The sequence below is a fragment of the Pipistrellus hanaki genome (genome assembly GCF_964339955.1).
Source record: "Pipistrellus hanaki genome assembly, chromosome: 17".
In the NCBI taxonomy this organism is placed as follows: Eukaryota; Metazoa; Chordata; class Mammalia; order Chiroptera; family Vespertilionidae; genus Pipistrellus; species Pipistrellus hanaki.
Window position 1 is genome coordinate 35,019,368 of NC_140519.1, and position 19,021 is coordinate 35,038,388.

General features: G+C 35.8%; 1 long non-coding RNA gene across 2 annotated transcripts in view; it reads left to right on the top strand.

Moving 5' to 3' along the window:
- LOC311611922 overlaps positions 1 to 19,021 on the top strand; it is a 111,382-nt gene that overhangs the window by 79,596 nt on the left and 12,765 nt on the right. The window contains exons 3-4 of one of the 2 annotated variants that reach the window (XR_014793181.1): positions 5,609 to 5,664; positions 6,586 to 7,426. The exons of the other annotated variant lie outside the window; for it this stretch is intronic. This is a non-coding gene — a long non-coding RNA (uncharacterized lncRNA). Of the gene's footprint in view, positions 1 to 5,608; positions 5,665 to 6,585; positions 7,427 to 19,021 lie in introns of those variants that run through there. 2 annotated transcript variants of the gene reach the window in all.

Genomic DNA, 19,021 nt, shown 5'->3' on the forward strand with positions numbered 1-19,021 from the left:
GTCAAATAGATCAATTAAATAGAGAATAGAGAGCTAAGAAATGGGCCTACACATTTTTTAAGTTACTTGCTAACTATTCCCTTTTCCCTTTTTAATATATGTTTTTATTGATTTTTAGAATATTTAAAAATATTCATAGCATTTTTGTTTATAATAACCCCAAGCTAGAAACAACCCCAATTCCCTTCAACAGGGAAATGGATAAATAACTTGTGGTATTTCCCTACTGTAAGAATATATTGAGTTATTATTATAACACATACAGCAACATGATAAATCTCAAAATAATTATGTTCAGTAAAATAAGCCAACAAAAAAGAAAATGTGCTATATTATTTAATTTATATTTATATAAAATTCTAGAAAATGCAAACAAATATGTAGTTACAGAAATCAGATGAGTGGTTGTCAGGGCTGAGTTTGGTGAGGTAGCAAGGATTATGCAAAAGGCACAAGAAAACTTTTGAAGGTAATAGTTACATTTATTATCTTGGTGTGGTGATTGTTTCACATGAGTATGCATGTGTCAAAGCATATATCAATATAAATAAATATAAATATATATATATATATATATATATATATATATATATATATATATATGATCTTTTATTGATTTTTAGAGAGAGAGGAAGGGAGCGAGAAAGTGAAGAGAGAGAGAGAGAGAGAGAGAGAGAGAGAGAGAGAGAGAGAGAAATATCAATGTGGGAGGGAGACATCAATCGCCTGCCTACTGCACGCCCCCTACCAGGGATAGAGTCCACAACCTGGTCATGTGCCCTGACTGGGAATTGAACTGACAACTTTTTGGTGCATTGAACGACACCCAACCAGCTGAGCCACACTGGCCAGTGGAAAACATATATTTTTAATATACTTCAAATATGTTCAGTTTGTTTCATATCAATTATAACTCAATATAGCTGTTGAAAAAAAATGTTTAACTTTTTCTTGTTTGTAGTCTTCACTAGCTAAATAGAAAAGCATTGCATATGCTGGTGATGTTTTTATTTTATATTTGTTTCTTTTGATTATATGCTGCAGTGATTTCTGAAAGGGTTTGTCTTTCCATTTTCCAGTAAATAAATAAATAAATAAATAAATAAATAAATAAATAAATAAAAGATGACCTTGTTAAGAACCTGTTTTATTGCTTAAAGACAACACAAATATTGTTGTCTGGGGGAAAATGAAAACTCCTTTTTATCTCAAAAAGAAATTAGGAGTATCATGGATTAGAGAAAGTTGCATAAAATGTTACATTGTTGATAGTTTTGAAATTCAATAATTGGCAAATGTATTCAACAGTTTGCAGATTTATCTTGTGTATCCTGACCAATTAATTAAAACAGGCAATTATGGGAGAGCACCACTGGTGAGAATATACATTCTCATGATTAAAAATATCCTCCCCCTATAAGAACATTTAATATCTGGAGCATCAATTTGCTGAAGCTTTTGTTTGTCTTTTTCTCCTTTTTCCTCCAAAGGTAAATGGCACAGCAGATTCTTTAAAGACGAAATTGCATTTCAACAGGCTGGTTTGGGGATTTGTTCATGTTCTGTGCTTGCAGTTATTTATTGCTTTATAAAGGTTATAGATAGGTAAATATGGCTAAAGGTTGATAAAATAGAACATTTTCAGACTACCTTATTGATTTAACACAGTAAAACTTCTAGCATTTAAAATTATTTTAAAGAATTAATATCTTAGAATTGTTTGAAATGAAATATTCATGGCAGAGCCAGATAGAAATAGATGGTTTTTAGATGTCACAGAGAAGTTTCCATAACTTGCTTTTGTAATTTATTATATGGTAACTTTAGCTTAAAGTAAGGACTAAAAGTAGAATAAATTCTTATTCAGAATCTTGATGAATGAGATATTAATAGTTAACATGATACTCGAGTTATTAAGTTTTACCATATATAGTATACCTGGATTTCTAATTTTTCAAAAAAATAAAGTATTACAAAAGACACTAAAATGAGGCCCTAAAATACCTAAAACAATCTTTAAAAAGGAATAAAGTATGAGGAATCCATTTCTCAAAGTTAGGGCCCATTATATAGCGATGGTAATAAAAACAGTGCAGTATTAATAGAAAAAAAGATGGATAGGACAATGGAAAAGAATAGAGAACCCAGAAATAGAACTTATACCCTATCAGCATCCTGGGTGTTATATTACACTATGGTTTTGTAAGATGTTACCACTGGGAGGAACTGAAAAAGAATACAAGGGATTTATCTGTATTGTTTCTATATTACTATTATTATTGATTTTTAGAAGGGAGAGGAATAGAGAGATAGAAACATCAATGAGAGAGAAATATCATTAATTGACTGCCCCATGCATGCCCTCGCTGGGATAGCCTGCAACTCCAGCATATGCCCTGACATGGAATCAAACCAGTGACGTCTTGGTTCATGGGTCAACGCTCAACCACTGAGCAACACCAGCTGGGCCTCTGTATTATTTCTAGTATGTGTAAAGTTAATTATCTAAAAAAAAAAAAAAAAAAAAAAGCATAACTTAAAAAGACACTAAAATAGCAGCAAATAAAATATAATTTCTCTGGTTTATTTTTAAATGAAATACAACATTTTACAGTTCTTGGTTTTTATTATAAAGATGAGTTTTCACATAAAAGGAGTGAAAAAAATAACTTGTAAAAGTTTTAAAATAATGATCATCATCTGTTAAATATTCAATAATAGAAAATATGTATTGGTCTCTGCCCCCAGGTTCTGGCACAGGGCTCCTGAAATCCTTGTCTTTTTACAAATGATAACATTTAGAGCATCTCTTGTTCTAATATTTGCCTTTGACCCCTTATATCAGGGAGGGGGTCAAAGGCAAATAAAAACCTTTGTAAATTCCTCAGTGGTAAGAGCACTAAGAGCATCCTTTGTTCTATCGAAATGACTCTGGATGGGCTCCTGGATGGCTGGTCACCAAAAGACCAAGTCATGATTGGAAGCTTAGAATTTTCAGTCCACACCTCATCCTCCAAAGAGGAGAGAGGAACTGGAAGTGGAGTTAATAATTGATCATGCCTATGTTAGGAAGCCTCCGTAAAACCCCAATAGAGCTTGCAGGGTGGTGAGCACATAGACTCTGGAAGGGTGATGAACCCCAACTCCACAGGAAGTTCCTGTGCTCAGACCCCTCCCAGACCTCGCCCAATGTATCTCTTCACCTTGCTGTTCAGCTGTATCCTTTATTATATCTTTTAATAAACTGTAAATGTAAGTTCTGTAAGCAACACCAGCAAATGTATTGAACTTGAGGAGGGGTCATAGGAACCTCCGACTTATGGCCAGAAGTTGTGGGTAACCTAGGGATCTATTACTTGAGATTGGCATCAGAAGCGGGGTGAGGTGGGGGTAGGTGGATAGCTGGAAAGAGATCAACCAAAGAACTTGTATGCATATAGGCATAACCCATGGACACAGGCGATAGTGTGGCAAAGGCCTGGTGGGGAGGCTATAAGGGTCAATGGAAGACAAAAAGGGGTATATATGTAATGCTTTCTATAATAGAGGCTTTTTTTTTTTAAGTGGGGTGAGAACAGTTTTATGGGACTGAGCCCTTAACCTGTGGGGTCTGACGCTATCTCCAGGTAGATAGTGTTAGACTTGAGTTGAATTATAGGACACCAGGGTGGTGTCATAGAGAATTGCTTGGTGTGGGGAAACCCGCCATACATTTGGTGACCAGAAGTGTTGATATGAAGTGTTCTGTGTGAGTAGTAAAAGAGACACACAGAGAATAACTGGTTTTTCCCTGCATAGGATGAAAAACAACTGAGTTTTCCCAATATATCATCATTTATTCTGCTGCTTCATCCCTCTGGAACCATCTGATTCATGCTCTCACCTCACATGACTTGCCTGAACAACATAAATAGACTAATGGTTTTTTTCTCTCTGACTTCTTTCTAACCTCCCAACCCTAGGCCATCTTTCAAACTATTCCAGGAGTGATCTTTTTTAATAACCAATCTGCTCATCCCTTCTCTGTTTGAAATCCAATCATTGCTTCTGATTTCTTAATAGATTCTCTAAACTGTGCTGGCCCTTGAAATCCATCTCAAATCTCGTCCCAACCTACCTGCCACCCCTAAATAATAAACCTCCCGCTCTCTGTATCAGCCACACTTATCCATCTTTTCAGAAAGCACCACTTTTTCTTAATGTGGGTCCTTCCATCTATAATGTCCATCTTGGTCTTTGCCTATTTAATGATCTCACTTCCCCTCCGAAGCTGTCCTCAATATCCTAAAACAGTTCATCACTTCTTCTGTTAGCTCTCACGGGATTTTTATATGGAATAATAGCTACTATTTATTGAGCGCTTACTAGGTACCAGGCACTGTGCCTAACTAAGCATTTTACAGACGTGATCTCATTTAATCTTCCCAGCAGCCCTATGAGGTAATGTGGCACTTTTCACAATGTCTTCTCATTCATTGTTTTCATGCCTATATCCTCATTAGAAGAAACCAGTCTTATGCATTGTATCTGAACCACCTCCTCCTATGTCTGATTAAATCAGGTGCTCAATAAACATTTCTTGAGTGAGTGAACGATGGAATAAATGAAGTGAAATAAATAAATATAATAGGGTGCTTTAAGAAACAGCTTGTTAGAAAGGACTGGCTTTACCATGCCGTATGTGGCCAAAACACAGAATATGCTTCTTAAGTCAAATTTCTCTCTCTTTGCTCCAGACATGCTGCCTGGAATCCCCAAGGTTTTCAGTGTTCTGTCTTTATATTTTATTCTTACATCATTAGCCTAGATTAGATATGTCTTGCCTCTTATTTGATCTATTCATCTATTTTCAAATCTTCTCCTCTTTAATTATTACTAGACACTTTGAAAGAAATCAATTTTCCTGAAACATTGGTCTAATTATACATTTCCCTTGTTCAAAAGCCTTACATTTTCTAAAAGGAATATCTTTAGCCTGACTTTCAAATAGCTCCACAGTCTGATTTCAACTTTATCTCATTCTCCATTTTAAACTCTGTGGTCCAATCAGCCTGATAGGTAGTTGCCATTCTCACTTCCATGCCTTTGTTCCCTATAATCCCTCTGCCTATCTGGTTGGCCTCTTTCCCTACCTTGACTATAAAACTTCTATTTCCATGATGTTTGCCTAGGTCAGCAAATCGCGGTTCACGAGCCACATGTGGCTCTTTGGCCCCTTGAGTGTGGCTCTTCCACAATATACCACGTGCAGGCACGCACGAACCGGGCAACTGAAACTTCGTGGCCCATGCACAGAAGTCAGTTTTCAGCCTGAGCAAGTCTAAATTTTGAAGAAGTGGCGTTAGAATACTCAAGGGGCCAAAGAGCCACATGTGGCTCTCAAGCCGCTGTTTGCCGACCACTGGCCTAGAGCACAACAGTCAGAAATGACCTCTTCTTTTTCATACGTGCTTGTTCCACTGACAGAAGGATTCTGAGAGACTTTTGAATGTTAAACTTATCTCTCATATTCAAATGTTAGCTCTTTGAGGGATCAAGTGACCTTGCCAGTTAACTTGCCAACTCACGAATGACCCCCTTTTAAAAGAAGTATCTTCTTCCCTTACAGGGGTGAGTCACCTGGAACTGTGCTTGTGCCGTATTAGCCTGCTTTTTGGAACATAGGTGAGTAGATCACGGGTGGGCTCCTGACCACGCTGGGCCAATAGCCTCTCTCTCCAGAAGCTATGTACTTATAACAAAAAAACTTCTTTGCCTGGATCTGTCTTTAATACAGAAGATCTGGGAACTAGAGAACTCTGAGTAGCAATGTGCCTGTGAGGCTGTGTCCCACCAGAAGGAACTTTTTGTTCACATAAGGGCAGCCCTCTAGATGATACAGCTTCAGGTGCACAAATATATGTATGCATGTGTATGTGTATATAGTGACCTTGGATTGCCATAGCATTTTCCTCCATAGCTGGGGATGTAGAGAGAGCTGGGTCACAGAAAGAGCAGAATGAACCAAGCATCTGGGAGAGAAAAAGAATAAGCCAAAAATCTGCAGAGTCTGAGGATCTATGTTCACCAGGGATATTGGCCTGTAATTTTATTTCTTTGTAGTGTCTTTACCTGGCTGATCTCGTAAGACATATAGGAACAACCCACCCATCTCCATGGTTTAGCCACACAACCCAGCACCCACCTGTCCGATGCTGGGACACAGACCTCCCAGGAGATGAATTATGAAATCCCCAGCTCTGTGAGGCACTCTGATCCTCCTTTGCGAATGAACTTAGCAATGTGGGGCTACAGGTAGTGGAATGGGAGGCCACGTGATTTAACAGGTGGAGGTAGGGAGGCCAGCTATGTGCTGTAAGTGAGAAAGAAGGGTACCCTTTCCAAAACTACACAATTTAATCACTGTTTGAGTTTTCACCAAGAACTTCTCCAGAAAAAAATAGCACCCCAATAGTCCCTGCTGGGTGCAGTGTTGCCAGTAGTTGGAGGACTAGGAAGTATACTCCCCAGGCTGGTGCTGTAATAATAGTACTTCCCCCTGGAAAGGTGGCATCTGGGGCTCTAATAGAATCTGTTCTCTTCCAGGTGGACTGAATCCCTACTGATTTCCACCACCAGATGCTATTCCAGTCTATGTTGCTCTGGGTTGGGATTCCTGCATGGGGTTGAGACCACATGCTCCTGGGAAAGGGAGTTTTGCAGCCACGATAACCCTCCAGGCTTCTTAGACACCGAAGGTGGGTGCAGTGGCCAGACCTTTCTGTATCTCTGTTCTTACCAGTCTCTCTTTAGCTTCTTCTGTTAATCTTTGGTTATAATATTTTAGTTTAAAAAAAAAAAGAAGAAGTATTTCAGTTCAGCTAGCCTTCAGTTGGTCATTCAGGTTGATTGCTTTATATTGTAATTTAGCTATAAATCTGGTTTGGCACCAGGAGTACCGTAGATGAGTGTAGCTTCCACCTACTGTGCAGCTATTTTGAAATCCACTGTTGGTGTTTTTAAAAGCTTTCCTGAAATAAGATTAGGATTTATCATCACTGGATTGGATGTTATAAAAATGCAAACATGAAGGAAGAGCTGGTAGCATGTTAAGCCATTTTATTTGTTATCTATATTGAATCATCTAGCAGATTACAGTCTGAGAAAAGATTTGGACAGTAGGGTAGAGTAAGGATAGCAGCAGGAACAGTAGAAAAAGTTATATAAAAAGAGGGAGGATAGAGTCGGCTGTCATGACTCAGTGGTTGAGCATCTATTTATGAACCAGGAGGTCATGGTTCAATTCCCAGTCGGGGCATAACTGGGTTGCAGGCTCAATCCACAGTAGGGGGCAGGTAACAGGCAGCCGACTGATGATTCTCTCTCATTATTGAAGTTTCTATTTCTCCTTTTCCCTTCCTCTGTGAAATCAATTAAAACTAAATTTTAAAAAAGAAGGGAAGTTAAGCATTGAGTTTTGTACGTATTTTTTCAAACAGAGAATTATTAGAGAACTAGGAGTAATTACCTAAGCCAGAAGCTGATCATATGTGTTATAATCATTTTCATTTCAAAAAAATATGAAATTCTCTTAAAGGATTTTTCATAAAAGTGGTAATATTGCTAAAATTTTAGTTTGATTATCAAGATAAAACAATATAACATCTTAGTGAGATAACGAGCATAATCTCTAGATCAAGTAGCATAATTAAGCAAGTGTTCATAACTTAATGTCCACTTATTAATTCTACATCAACAATTTAATTATTAATAATGTAATTATTAGAAGGCAGCAAAAACTTCTAAAAATAGATACCCGTATTTTCCGGCGTATAAGACGACTTTTGAAACAAAAAAAAGTCAACCGAAAATCGGGGGCAAAGACCAAAATTGCACAAAAATTACCTGCAGATCTTGACGGCAAAGTAAGTCTTTTCTTTGAAGTGGGGGTAGTCTTATACAGCGAATATAGGCCTAAACCTATGTTTTAACTGTAAAATTAGGGGGTCGTCTTATACGCCGGAAAATATGGTACATATATTTATTTATTTTAGGCTCTATTATGCCTGATTTCCCTACATTTGTTCCCTGAAATCAAGACTTTATTCTGCTTAAAATGTCATCGGTACTGTATGTCTTCTTAATCCATTCTGTCTGGTATTGTGACCCTTTTAGTGCTTGTTTTTGTCTTCTATTTAAGTAGAAGTTTTTTAGGAGAAGCAATCATGACATTCATCTTTATATCCCTCACAAGGAACTTTCTTCAGTTAGAACACTTTAGTTTTATTTGTTGTATTAGGCAGAAACATTCTGTATACATATATACGGCTAATATGCAAAGTGTCCCCTCGGGAGTTCAACCAGGCAACCTGGAGTTTGATCGCTCACTATGATACATGCTGTCCACCAGAGAGCAGCGCACAATGAAGGAAGGCCACGGCTGGCAGCTGGCAGCCAGGGAAGGAAAGCCCTGGCCGGTAGCCAAAAGGCCCCCATGCACCCTGATCACCGGCCAGGCTTAGGGACCCTACCCGTGCATGAATTTCATACACCCGGCCTCTAGTTTAGGCATAAATTCTACTGCAGATAATAGTAAGCCATACTGCAGTGGCTTAAATCATGGGTTTATTTTTCTCGTGTAGCAAAAACCCAGGGATAGGCAGTCCAAGGTTGGCACATATTCTCAAGGAAACTATCAGGTATATATATATCCTTTCTATCTCTCTTCTGCTGTTCTTACTGTTTAGCTTGTTACCTCATAGTCACAAGATGGCGGCTGCACCTCTAGGCATTGCATTTTTTTTGCAGGCAAGATGGAATAGATTCAAAAGTCCCAAAGGCACAGTTCAGTCCAATCTGTCATTTTAAAGCTTTCCTGGAATCTCAGTCCATAACAGAGAATTGGTTAGAATGAGACATATGGTTGCCCTGGACCAATACTGGAAAATGATCAGGGAGAAAGAAATTCTGGATAGAGGTTCAGTCAGCCAGAAACATTGTACCACACAGTTTGATTCTAATTAGATTTGAAAGGAATATTACAGGTTATTTGGCACCCCATACTGAGACCTGACAGATGAGAAAACCATGGGCCAGAAATGTCTGCGGTCCACAGCCAGGTAATGGCAGAACAGAGACCAGACTATCACCATTCCTAGGTTGTTGAACATTCCATACATCTGCACGTAGACTATTAGCAGGTGCTACTTTAGAAGCTATGAGTCATTTCCAAAGACAGCGTTTAGAACATTGGAACTTTGTTTCAGCTTTCTCTCAAATAACCTTCCCCTTCCTTCAAACCTTCAGAGCAACAAATGGGAAAACAAACCTTACAGTCCTCATCTGACTTCAAAGATGGCAAAATAAACTGTTTAAAATTTCTGTGGAACATGTCCTCCATAAGTTGCTCTCTTGCTCTGTGAAACTTGGAAGATTGTTTTTTAAAATCCCTAAATGAAAATAAAATTCTTTACATAATGAAAATCCAAAATTGTTCAAGTGCTTTTTCAATGATTGCTGTTTTCCCTTAGCATATATTACTATTGATTATTTTTGCTAGGGAATTTTTAAAAATTATTGTTGCTATTAAATGACCTTAATTCTCAACCTTGACCCCCCACATAAAGTTTTGCTAAATGTATCCTACCTAAAGAATTATTATTCCACAATTTTTCTTTTTAAAATTTTTTTTTATTAATTTCAGAGAGGAAGGGTGAGGGAGAGAGAGATAGAAACATCAATGATGAGAGAGAATCACTGATCGGCTGCCTCCTGCACTCCCCCCACCACCGCCACTGGGGAATGAGCCTTCAACATGTGTATGTGCCCTGAGGAGGAATCAAACCATGACCTTCTGGTTCATAGGTTAACACTCCCCCACTGAACCACACTGGCCAGGCCCACAATTTTTCAACCAAACAACCAATAGCTTCCTAGCTATGATAGTCACATTTCAGAAATCCAAGTGTATCTCCATTACAACCAAACAATATTCTCTGCGAGAGTGTTATTACTTCTCTATACTTATGTCTTGTACTATTATGAGTAAATGCTGAATAAGTGGTAGCTATTGTTAAGTTTATTTTGATGCAAGTTCAACAACAACAAAGTAGACACAAATCTTTGAAACAATAAATCACGTTAAAACAGAAATAAATTGATTTTTATTATGTTCAAGCACATTTGGGCCAGATTTCTGGGACTCATAGTTTTTTATAACTATATCGTTACCTTATACATATATGCTTACATGTGTTTAAGTGTACATGTATTTAAGCCATTCATCTATCTGCTTTCAAGTGTAGTTCTTTTATATCATTTTAAGGATTTATTCACCAATAATCTTTCTAACACCAGAAACTATTAGGGAGAATAGTTTCTATGAAAATCCTACTTTATAAGCTATCATTTAAAATAGAGGAAGGTATCGTAAAAAGATATGTTAGCATATATTTTATAATAACCCTATATAGTTTTTCTAAGTCAAATTTAATCTGATTATGGTATGTATTTTCAGTTATATTTCAGTTGTCCTGGAAACAGATGCAGTAGTCACATATACATTCTGCCAGTGGGTAGACAGGCGGTCTCTTCTGAGACTTAAACTTGCAAATAAAGCAGCGTGTGAGTAAGAGGCAAGTGTTCTCCTCCAGGAGACAAGTACAGTACACTTCTAGGGCACCAGTCTCAGGTGATAGCCAATGCAGGCTTCCAAATACAACTCTTATTCCAGGCCTCTCGTGGAACGATTGAGACATCTCTATCCAAGGCATAAAGATGCCTCCACTTCTGCTTTTAGAAGGGACTTGGGTTAAATAAAACACAATGGAAAAACTGTACCCTAAGAACCTGGTTCTCATTCATTTCTTAAGACTTCCTGTGTTTCTGAAGTGGAAATTTGTAAAAACACAGTAAAGCTGTTCTGCAAATAAAATTTAGATGATGTTGAAAATCATTGTAAAAAAAAGAAGAAGAAGAAAAAAAAAAGTAGGAACCAAAGACATTTCTGTAACAAAAAATTCCCTAAGAGTCTTTTACCATGCCCTGAAACTGAGGTCATCTATTCATTTGAACTACTTTTGAACAAGTGAATGTTTTATACATGGTTGACTCAGTTAAAGGACAAAGAATTTAATTTTTTATTATAGAAATTTTCAAAAATAGGAAATAATGAGCCTTGAACTCCATATTCAGTTGTTATCAATATTTTGACACTTGTTTTATATATAAACACAAACATTGTTGGCCAGATTTTTTAGATTAATCATGGCATTTCACTCATATGTATCTACTATATCACTAATTGGCAGGGATTTAAAAAAATAACAATTATGCTACAATTTTTTATTAAAAAATAAAACAATTATGTCATATATACCTAAAATGAGCAATTAATTTCTTAATATCAGAAATATTCTATTTTGAATTAATAATATAAAGAGAAATTGATGTTAAGAGGTGTTATACATTATTTAAAAGGCTTATAAATAAATCACTCCCATAAAACTGTATAACTGATTCCCCCACCCTCATCCCCCAGAGAACCAAATACTTTTTAAAAATTACTTTGTTGTGTGATTTTTGTCCTAAATTTTTCTCAGCCTCTTTCTAGAGGAGTCATTGACTTCTAGTTCCTATCATTTCACAATAGTGAATACCCATTGAAAAAATTAATTTTAATTAACTAAACTAACACTGGGAATCTCTGATACATTCTTCCTAAATTCTTCTACAGTTGACTTCAGGGGTAAGAACTGAAGGGTTATCATCCTGTCATTGCTTAACACTAATATATTTAAGAAATCTGTTTCATTAAAAGACATTGATTAAGCTTTTTCTCTATGAAAACCACTCTTAATATGAGTCATGTTCCATTTGTTGAGTGCCCATTTTTTTTTTTTTGGCTTTCTGTTTAACTTCTATGAGAGGTTTCTCTGATCTTTTTCTTGTTTCCCTGTTCTTAACTTGCCAATTTCTCTATTTCTGTGAATATATTTTGCTTTTTTTTTTTCCTTTTCTTCTTTTTCTTTTCCTTCATTTTCATTTTTTGTTTCTTCTCCAATATCTGTGTCACTTAATTTATTGACCACAAGGCAATATTCTCTATTCCTAATTTTAAGAATAGATGACAGAAACATTTTGGCTTCTCTAAAAGAAAAATGTGTTTTGATTTTTTTCCCCCTTTCAAAGTAGTAACTCTCTTAGCATGTTTGTGTAGAATACATATTTAACCATTCTAATAAGTAAGCTGTATATTGAATGCTCACTAAAGATGATTTCCAAAGGATTATAAGTTTTGTAACTAGGAATTTTACTCATAGAGGATAATAAGATAAAGGAAAATGTATGATGCTCTGATTTTTAAGAAAGGATCATGCAGTTTAGAGAATTTCAAAATATCGCTTAGCAGATGACCGCAGACCCTCTTGTCCAGTGCTCAGTATTTTACTTAATAAATTTATGGTTGTTCCAATTTATTCTGTCATCAAACACAGATGTTGTGGGCCTTGTTAATATCTCAAATCTGGAAGGTATCTTAGAGAACTCTAGAACCTAAAAGTCCTTCGTTTTCTGGTTGGGAAACTGAGACCAGGAGAGGCTAAGTGACTTCCAAGGCTTGCCTCAAGGCTAGAAGCGAAGTTAGAACCAGAACTTCAGTTTAATGACTATCATTCCAGTATTTTCTCTACAATATTTGAAAATAAGGAATGAGTATGTAACAATGTATGAGAAGACAGTGCTCACTCACATTAGTATAGTATACCGTGAACTTTTCTTCAGAATGCCTGATCTTTTCACACTCTTTGATCCAGCAAATCTAGAACATTAGGACACATATCTGGCTAGAGCAAGAGATAGGGTGGAAAAGGTTTCATCTGCTTTCATTAGTATTATGCCGGAATGCAGCTAATGGTAACTTACTGAAGTCAGGATACCTTCTCAGGAATTTCAAAATAAGAAACTCCTCCCTAATGAAGCAAGAAAGATTGGAATAATTTCATAAAATCACATTCAAGTTTGCAACTGATAAAAGGAAAGGATGTTCATTTTATCCTTCACCTTCAATAATCCAATGTATTTATTGAATTAATACATTCCCTGTCATTTTGTTCTGTTTCATTAATAAGTTCCCAAAGAGCATGTCACAGGCTTTGATTATACGGTGAAATGTAAATGGGTACTCATTTTTGTTATGAATGAAGTGTCTTGACAATAATGATGAGAAGGAGGTAATAACACATATGCCTAAAAACTAATTTAAGTGATTTGGTTTCAATGACTTTTCCTCTCCAAAAACAGTTTTAGAAACTGTGTTTTGGTATTTCATCTTCCAAATAGATGAGCTATATTTAAAGGCATTATTAGCTTTAAAATTGGCATTTTTTATGTATTTTAAAAATGATTAGCTTTATTTATATTTATATCTAAAGTAACTCCCTTTTACAACACACATAATCAACAACTCATAGTTTTTCTTTTAGTAGATTGGAATTAGCACTGGTGCTGAAAAAATACAGTCCCTTCATCCTGTGTTTCTAATGAGAAAAATAAATAAATAAATATTAGAAATGTCAAATTAGAGGGAGGCTCCTCTAAAGGGGAAAAGAGGATGATAAAACTCATCCACTTGAAATGGCTTCATAGTTTAAGCAAACAGCATGGCCAAAAAGTCCCACCCAGCAGGAAATGGTAAGAACAGCCTTAAAATATTCCAGAGAAATAGGTTGTTTCAATAAAAAAGAAAGAGGAAAAAAAGTCAGCCCATGGCATCAATTGAATTTTACTGAGTCTATTAAAAACTTGGACTGGAAAAACACAATACTAGGGAATCTAAAATCTTTCAACAGCCTTGAAAATCTAGCTCCTCACCCCCAAAATAATGGAGGTTAATGCATAAAAATAAGGTATGGATACTGGTCTTATGTTGTAATTCAGTTTTCCCCCCCTCACATTAAGTTTTAAGTATAAAATTAAACAATGTCACAATGTAGCTAATTAATTTATTCCAACATTATTAAAATGCACTCACTGAGAACACATATTTCCAGATCTCTGTACTTCATATCAAATTCATGCTATTGAATTATTCAAATGATCTCTATAAAAATACCCCAATATCCTAAAAATTGTTCTTAACTTGTGGTAGCTTTTCCATGACTACATAGTATCAAATAACAACCAACTAAATATTAATAATCATAAGAGATGATATAATAAAAAGAACTGGGAACTTCAAAGTTAGTTCAAATGTTTACTTCCTAGTCAATGACTTTGAATGGATTATTTAACTTCTCTGAGCATAAACTTCTTATGCATAAAGTGAGAATGATGATATTTATCTTGTTGGATCTCCTTTACCACTTAAAGAAGATTAAATCTTAGCTTAGTGCATGATAGATGCTCAATTAATATTTATTTCTTTCATTTTATAGCCTGAATTAAACCCTGGGTATTTTAAAATGTAGGCCATTGCTGTTTTCCTATAGACTACATAAATTGTTGTGTAATCTGGAAAGCCACACTGAGAAGGTTGGAGAGTAAAGATTGTAAAACAAACAAACAAACAAAACAAAACAAAAAAACTAATAAATGTTTAAGTGTTTAGATGAATTAAGTGTAGAAATGATGCCTCAGACTTCTGTGTCTTCAATGTCTAATGTATCATATGAATCTTTGTGGAAACACAAGTGTTCTAGCACACTAGTTATGTTCTGCATTGTGTCTTATTTATTTATTTTTCTTCTTTTAATTTTTTTTTTTAATTTAAATTTTTTATTGCTTAAAATATTACATAAGTCTCCTTTTTCCCCCATTGACCTCTTCTTGGCTGCTCCCACCCTTATCCTCCTACTGCTTGTGTCCATTGATTATTCTCATATTCAAGCATGATAGTCCTTTGGTTGATCTCTTACCCCCCACCTCCCCGCCTTCCCTCATAGGTTGGATAGTCTGTTCAATGCTTCTACGTCTCTGGTTCTATTTTTTTTTTCCCCCATCAATTTATGTTGTTCATTATATTCCACAAATGAGTGAGATCATGTGATATTTATCTTTATCTGACTGGCTTATTTCACTTAACATAATGGTTTCCAATCCCATCCATGCTGTTGCAAATGGTAAGAATTCCTTCTTTTCAATAGCAGTGTAATAGTATTCCATTGTGTAGATATACCACAGATTTCTAATCCATTCATCTGCTGATGGGCACTTAGGCTGTTTCCAAATCTTAGCTGTTGTAAATTGTGCTGCTATGAACATAGGGATGCATATATCCTTTCTGATTGGTGTTTATGTTTGCTTATGATATATTCCTAGAGTAGGGTTACTGGGTCAAATGAAAGTTCCATTTTTTTAAAAAATTTTTGAAGAAACGCCATACTCTTTCCCATAGTGACTGAACTAATCTGCATTCCCACCAGCAGTGCAAGAGGGTTCCTTTTTCTCCACATCCTCGCCAGTACTTGACTGTTTGTTGATTTGTTGATGATAGCCATTCTGACAGATGTGAGATAATACCTCATTGTTCTTTTGATTTGCATCTCTCAGATGATTAGTGACTTTGAGCATGTTTTCACATGTCTCTTGGCCTTCTGTATGTCCTCTTTCGATAAGTGACTATTTAAGTCCTTTGCCCATTTTTTTATAGATTGTTTATCTTACTTTTGTTATAACATCATTAAAATGTCCATATTACCCAAAGCAATCTATAAATTCAATGCAATCCCATTAAAATACCAATGGCATATTTCAAAGACCTAGAACAAACTCTGAAAGTTCATCTGGAATAAAAAATAAATAAAAATAAAAAAGACTCCAAATAGCTACAGCAATCGAGAAAAAAAGAACAAAGTTGGAGGGATCACAATAGCAGATATCAAACTATATTACCAAGCCACTGTTCTCAAAACTGCCTGATACTGGCACAAGAACGGACATATAAACCAATGGAACAGAACAGAGAACCCAGAAATCAACCAAAGCCATTATGCTCAATTAATATTTGACAAAGGAGGCAATAGCATACAATGGAGTCAAGACAGTCTCTTCAATAAATGGTATTGAGAAAATTGGACAGATACATGCAAAAAAAAATAAAAAAAAAAAAATATATATATATATATATATATATATATATATATATATATATATGTATGTATATATATATGAAACTAGACCACCAAATTACACCATTCACAAAAACAAATTCAAAATGGATAAAGGACTTCAACATATGACAGGAAACCATAAAAATCTTAGAAGAATACCTAGGCAGCAAAGTAGCAGACATATGTTGTAGCAATATCTTTACCAATACAGCTCTTAGGGCAATGGAAACTAAGGAAAAATTAAACAAATGGGACTAAATCAAAATAAAAAGCTTCTGCAAAGCAAAAGAAACCAGCAACAAAAGAACAAGAAAGCCCACTGCATGGGAGAACATATTTCCCAATGTTATTTCTGATAAAGGTTTAATCTCCAAAATTTATAGGGAACTCATGCATAGTATTTTAAAGATATTTTCATAGAAATCTCAAATTTTCTTAATGAAGCTTGGGTTTGTGGTTTCTTTGTTTTCTGTGATTCTTATGGGATATACTGTGTAGACATTTTACAAAATATACAGGTAATAGTTACTAATAGACTGGTGAACATTTGTATAGAATACTGCCACCTTTTGGTTCAATTTTAATGAGAAAGACATGTTTTAAGTAAACTGTCTAAAAATTCAGTTTTACAAACCTCAGAATGGCCCAGGCAAGAACTATCTCAAATACATTTTTTTTTATTTAACAATTCCATTAGTGGTTGAATATAGTATTATCTGGTCAAGTCAAAAGCTTTTTCCTCTTATTTTCTACTTACCCAGTTTCTGGAGAGTGCTTTGAAAATGCCCCTGTTCTGGGGACAACTAAGTAAGTTTAAATTCTCAATCTTTGTCCTGTGCTGTGAAAGAGCATAGTCACTGAAGACAATCACTCCTACATACGAGGTCACATTTAGGGAAGGTAAACTAAAGCTTCATCCTACTTACTGCATGTCATCACTCATACATTCCTGTAACGGAGCTTGGCTTTACATTTATTATCTCCTTTTTACAGATCCGGAATTTTAACTTTGAGAAGTTAAATACATGAGAAGTCACAACTTGATTGGGACAGAGATAAACTGGAAACCCTGACTGCTGACTCCACAAACATGCTCATAAGACCTACAACTGTATTCTTGAAATAGATATAAATATTTCCTCCCCAGTGACAACTCATCATCTAGGGTAGAAAACAATCATTATCATGCCAGTTCAAGTGGAGGCTGACTCTGCCTTCCATTCTTTCTTCTCCCCACTCTTAAAAATGCCACAGACCCCAATGGCTTCCATTCTCCCATTTTCTCCCATTCTCAGGACCTTAACCTTTCTGCCCATGATGGTAGGTACACCATGCAGAGCTCTCTCACATTCATAGATTTGGACATAGACATTGGTTCAAGTATATGAACAGAATGAAGACAAGACTGTATTCCATTCTAAGTTCACCATGCTGTGTTAATTTCAACAGCATCTTGAGCTCAGTCTCCTTAAAAGTGAAATAAGAATAACAATGACCTATACATGCAGATTTGTTTTAATAATTAAAGCGTGTTAAACTTAGTAAAAGAGCTGTCACATAGTAGGCATTCTGAAAATGTTGGTTGGTTCTTCTTCCTCTTATATCCCATAAAAAATGCACTGAAAATAACCCTGCCAGGGAGCTTTTATCTTGCAGATAGTTGTTGCCTCATCTTCTGGCTCTGCTGGCAAGTCTGGGTGTGGAGGGGAGCTTTTCTACTTCTGCATAGAGGACATTATATTGTAAACTATGTTCTGGATACTTAGGAGAAATTGAGCTGAATATTTAAGTACTCCCTGAAGTCAATGCACGGTTTAGGAAATTATGTGTATTAGAATGTTATGCTGCAACACGATGCATTAAGTCCCAATGAAGCTGTGGTTTCTAATTCAGACTGTATTAAGTTTCTCTGCTTAAATTTTATTATAGTGTAGATAATCAATATCAAGTGAATCAAGCCAACTATAAAAGCATCACTAATAAGAGGAAAACATTTTACTGTATCAAGAAACCACTCTGAAATTTTATACAAAATATACCACTTATTTCACAGGTATTTGCTGGAAAATTATTGATGTCAAATTTTACATTAATTTTGTGGGTTTCTTTTACCAAATGCTTTGCAGTCACATTTATTTCCCATCTCTAGAGACTTTTGACAATGGGTTAAATCAAACTACCAACTTGGAGAAGCAATTCTGCTGTGGTAGAAGGCACCATTACACAACACACACAATTGAAAATTTAGGATCATTTGATCTACGGTGTCCTGTAGTGCCCCTCCTACTGTCAAGACAGCCAAGCTATAGTTTTGAACCTTTTTCTCAAAAACTCTGTCTCTCACGAAATGAAAACTCTATTAACTCCTAAATCCCCTTCACTTTGCCCACAAAGCCAGGAAGAAGAGTCAGCACTCTCTACACCTTCTACTCCTTCCAGGCCATTTATTGTTCCCCTGCCGCTCAGCTGCTTTCCTTATTACAACTGAATGCAGCCCTCCCTCTTCTTGTCATAGGCTCTGCATTTCCTTGTCACATCCATGCTTGATATATTTTAAAACAATATCCCAACCGTGCTCAGTCTTCTTCACCTCACACTACTCACATCTGCAAAGGACTGGCATATATTAAACCAGGGCCCAATTTTTAAATTTACGATGATAAATATGACTATCATGTGTAGAAAACACAATTACTCAGGTTGAAAATGAGTTCATTTTATCCCTGTAGACCAATTTATGAGGAAACTGCAGTAGAATCAGAAAGCTGCTTGGTGAACCTGGAAGCAGAGAATATAAAGTTAGTTAGATGATATTCTTAGTTAATGTTTTACCCTATGATTGCCTGATGCCTTTCCTCACTAAAGACTGTGTTGCTAAACACACTAAATATTTGACCAGCTCATAGGAGACAATGTTTTGTCTCCATATTGGAGTC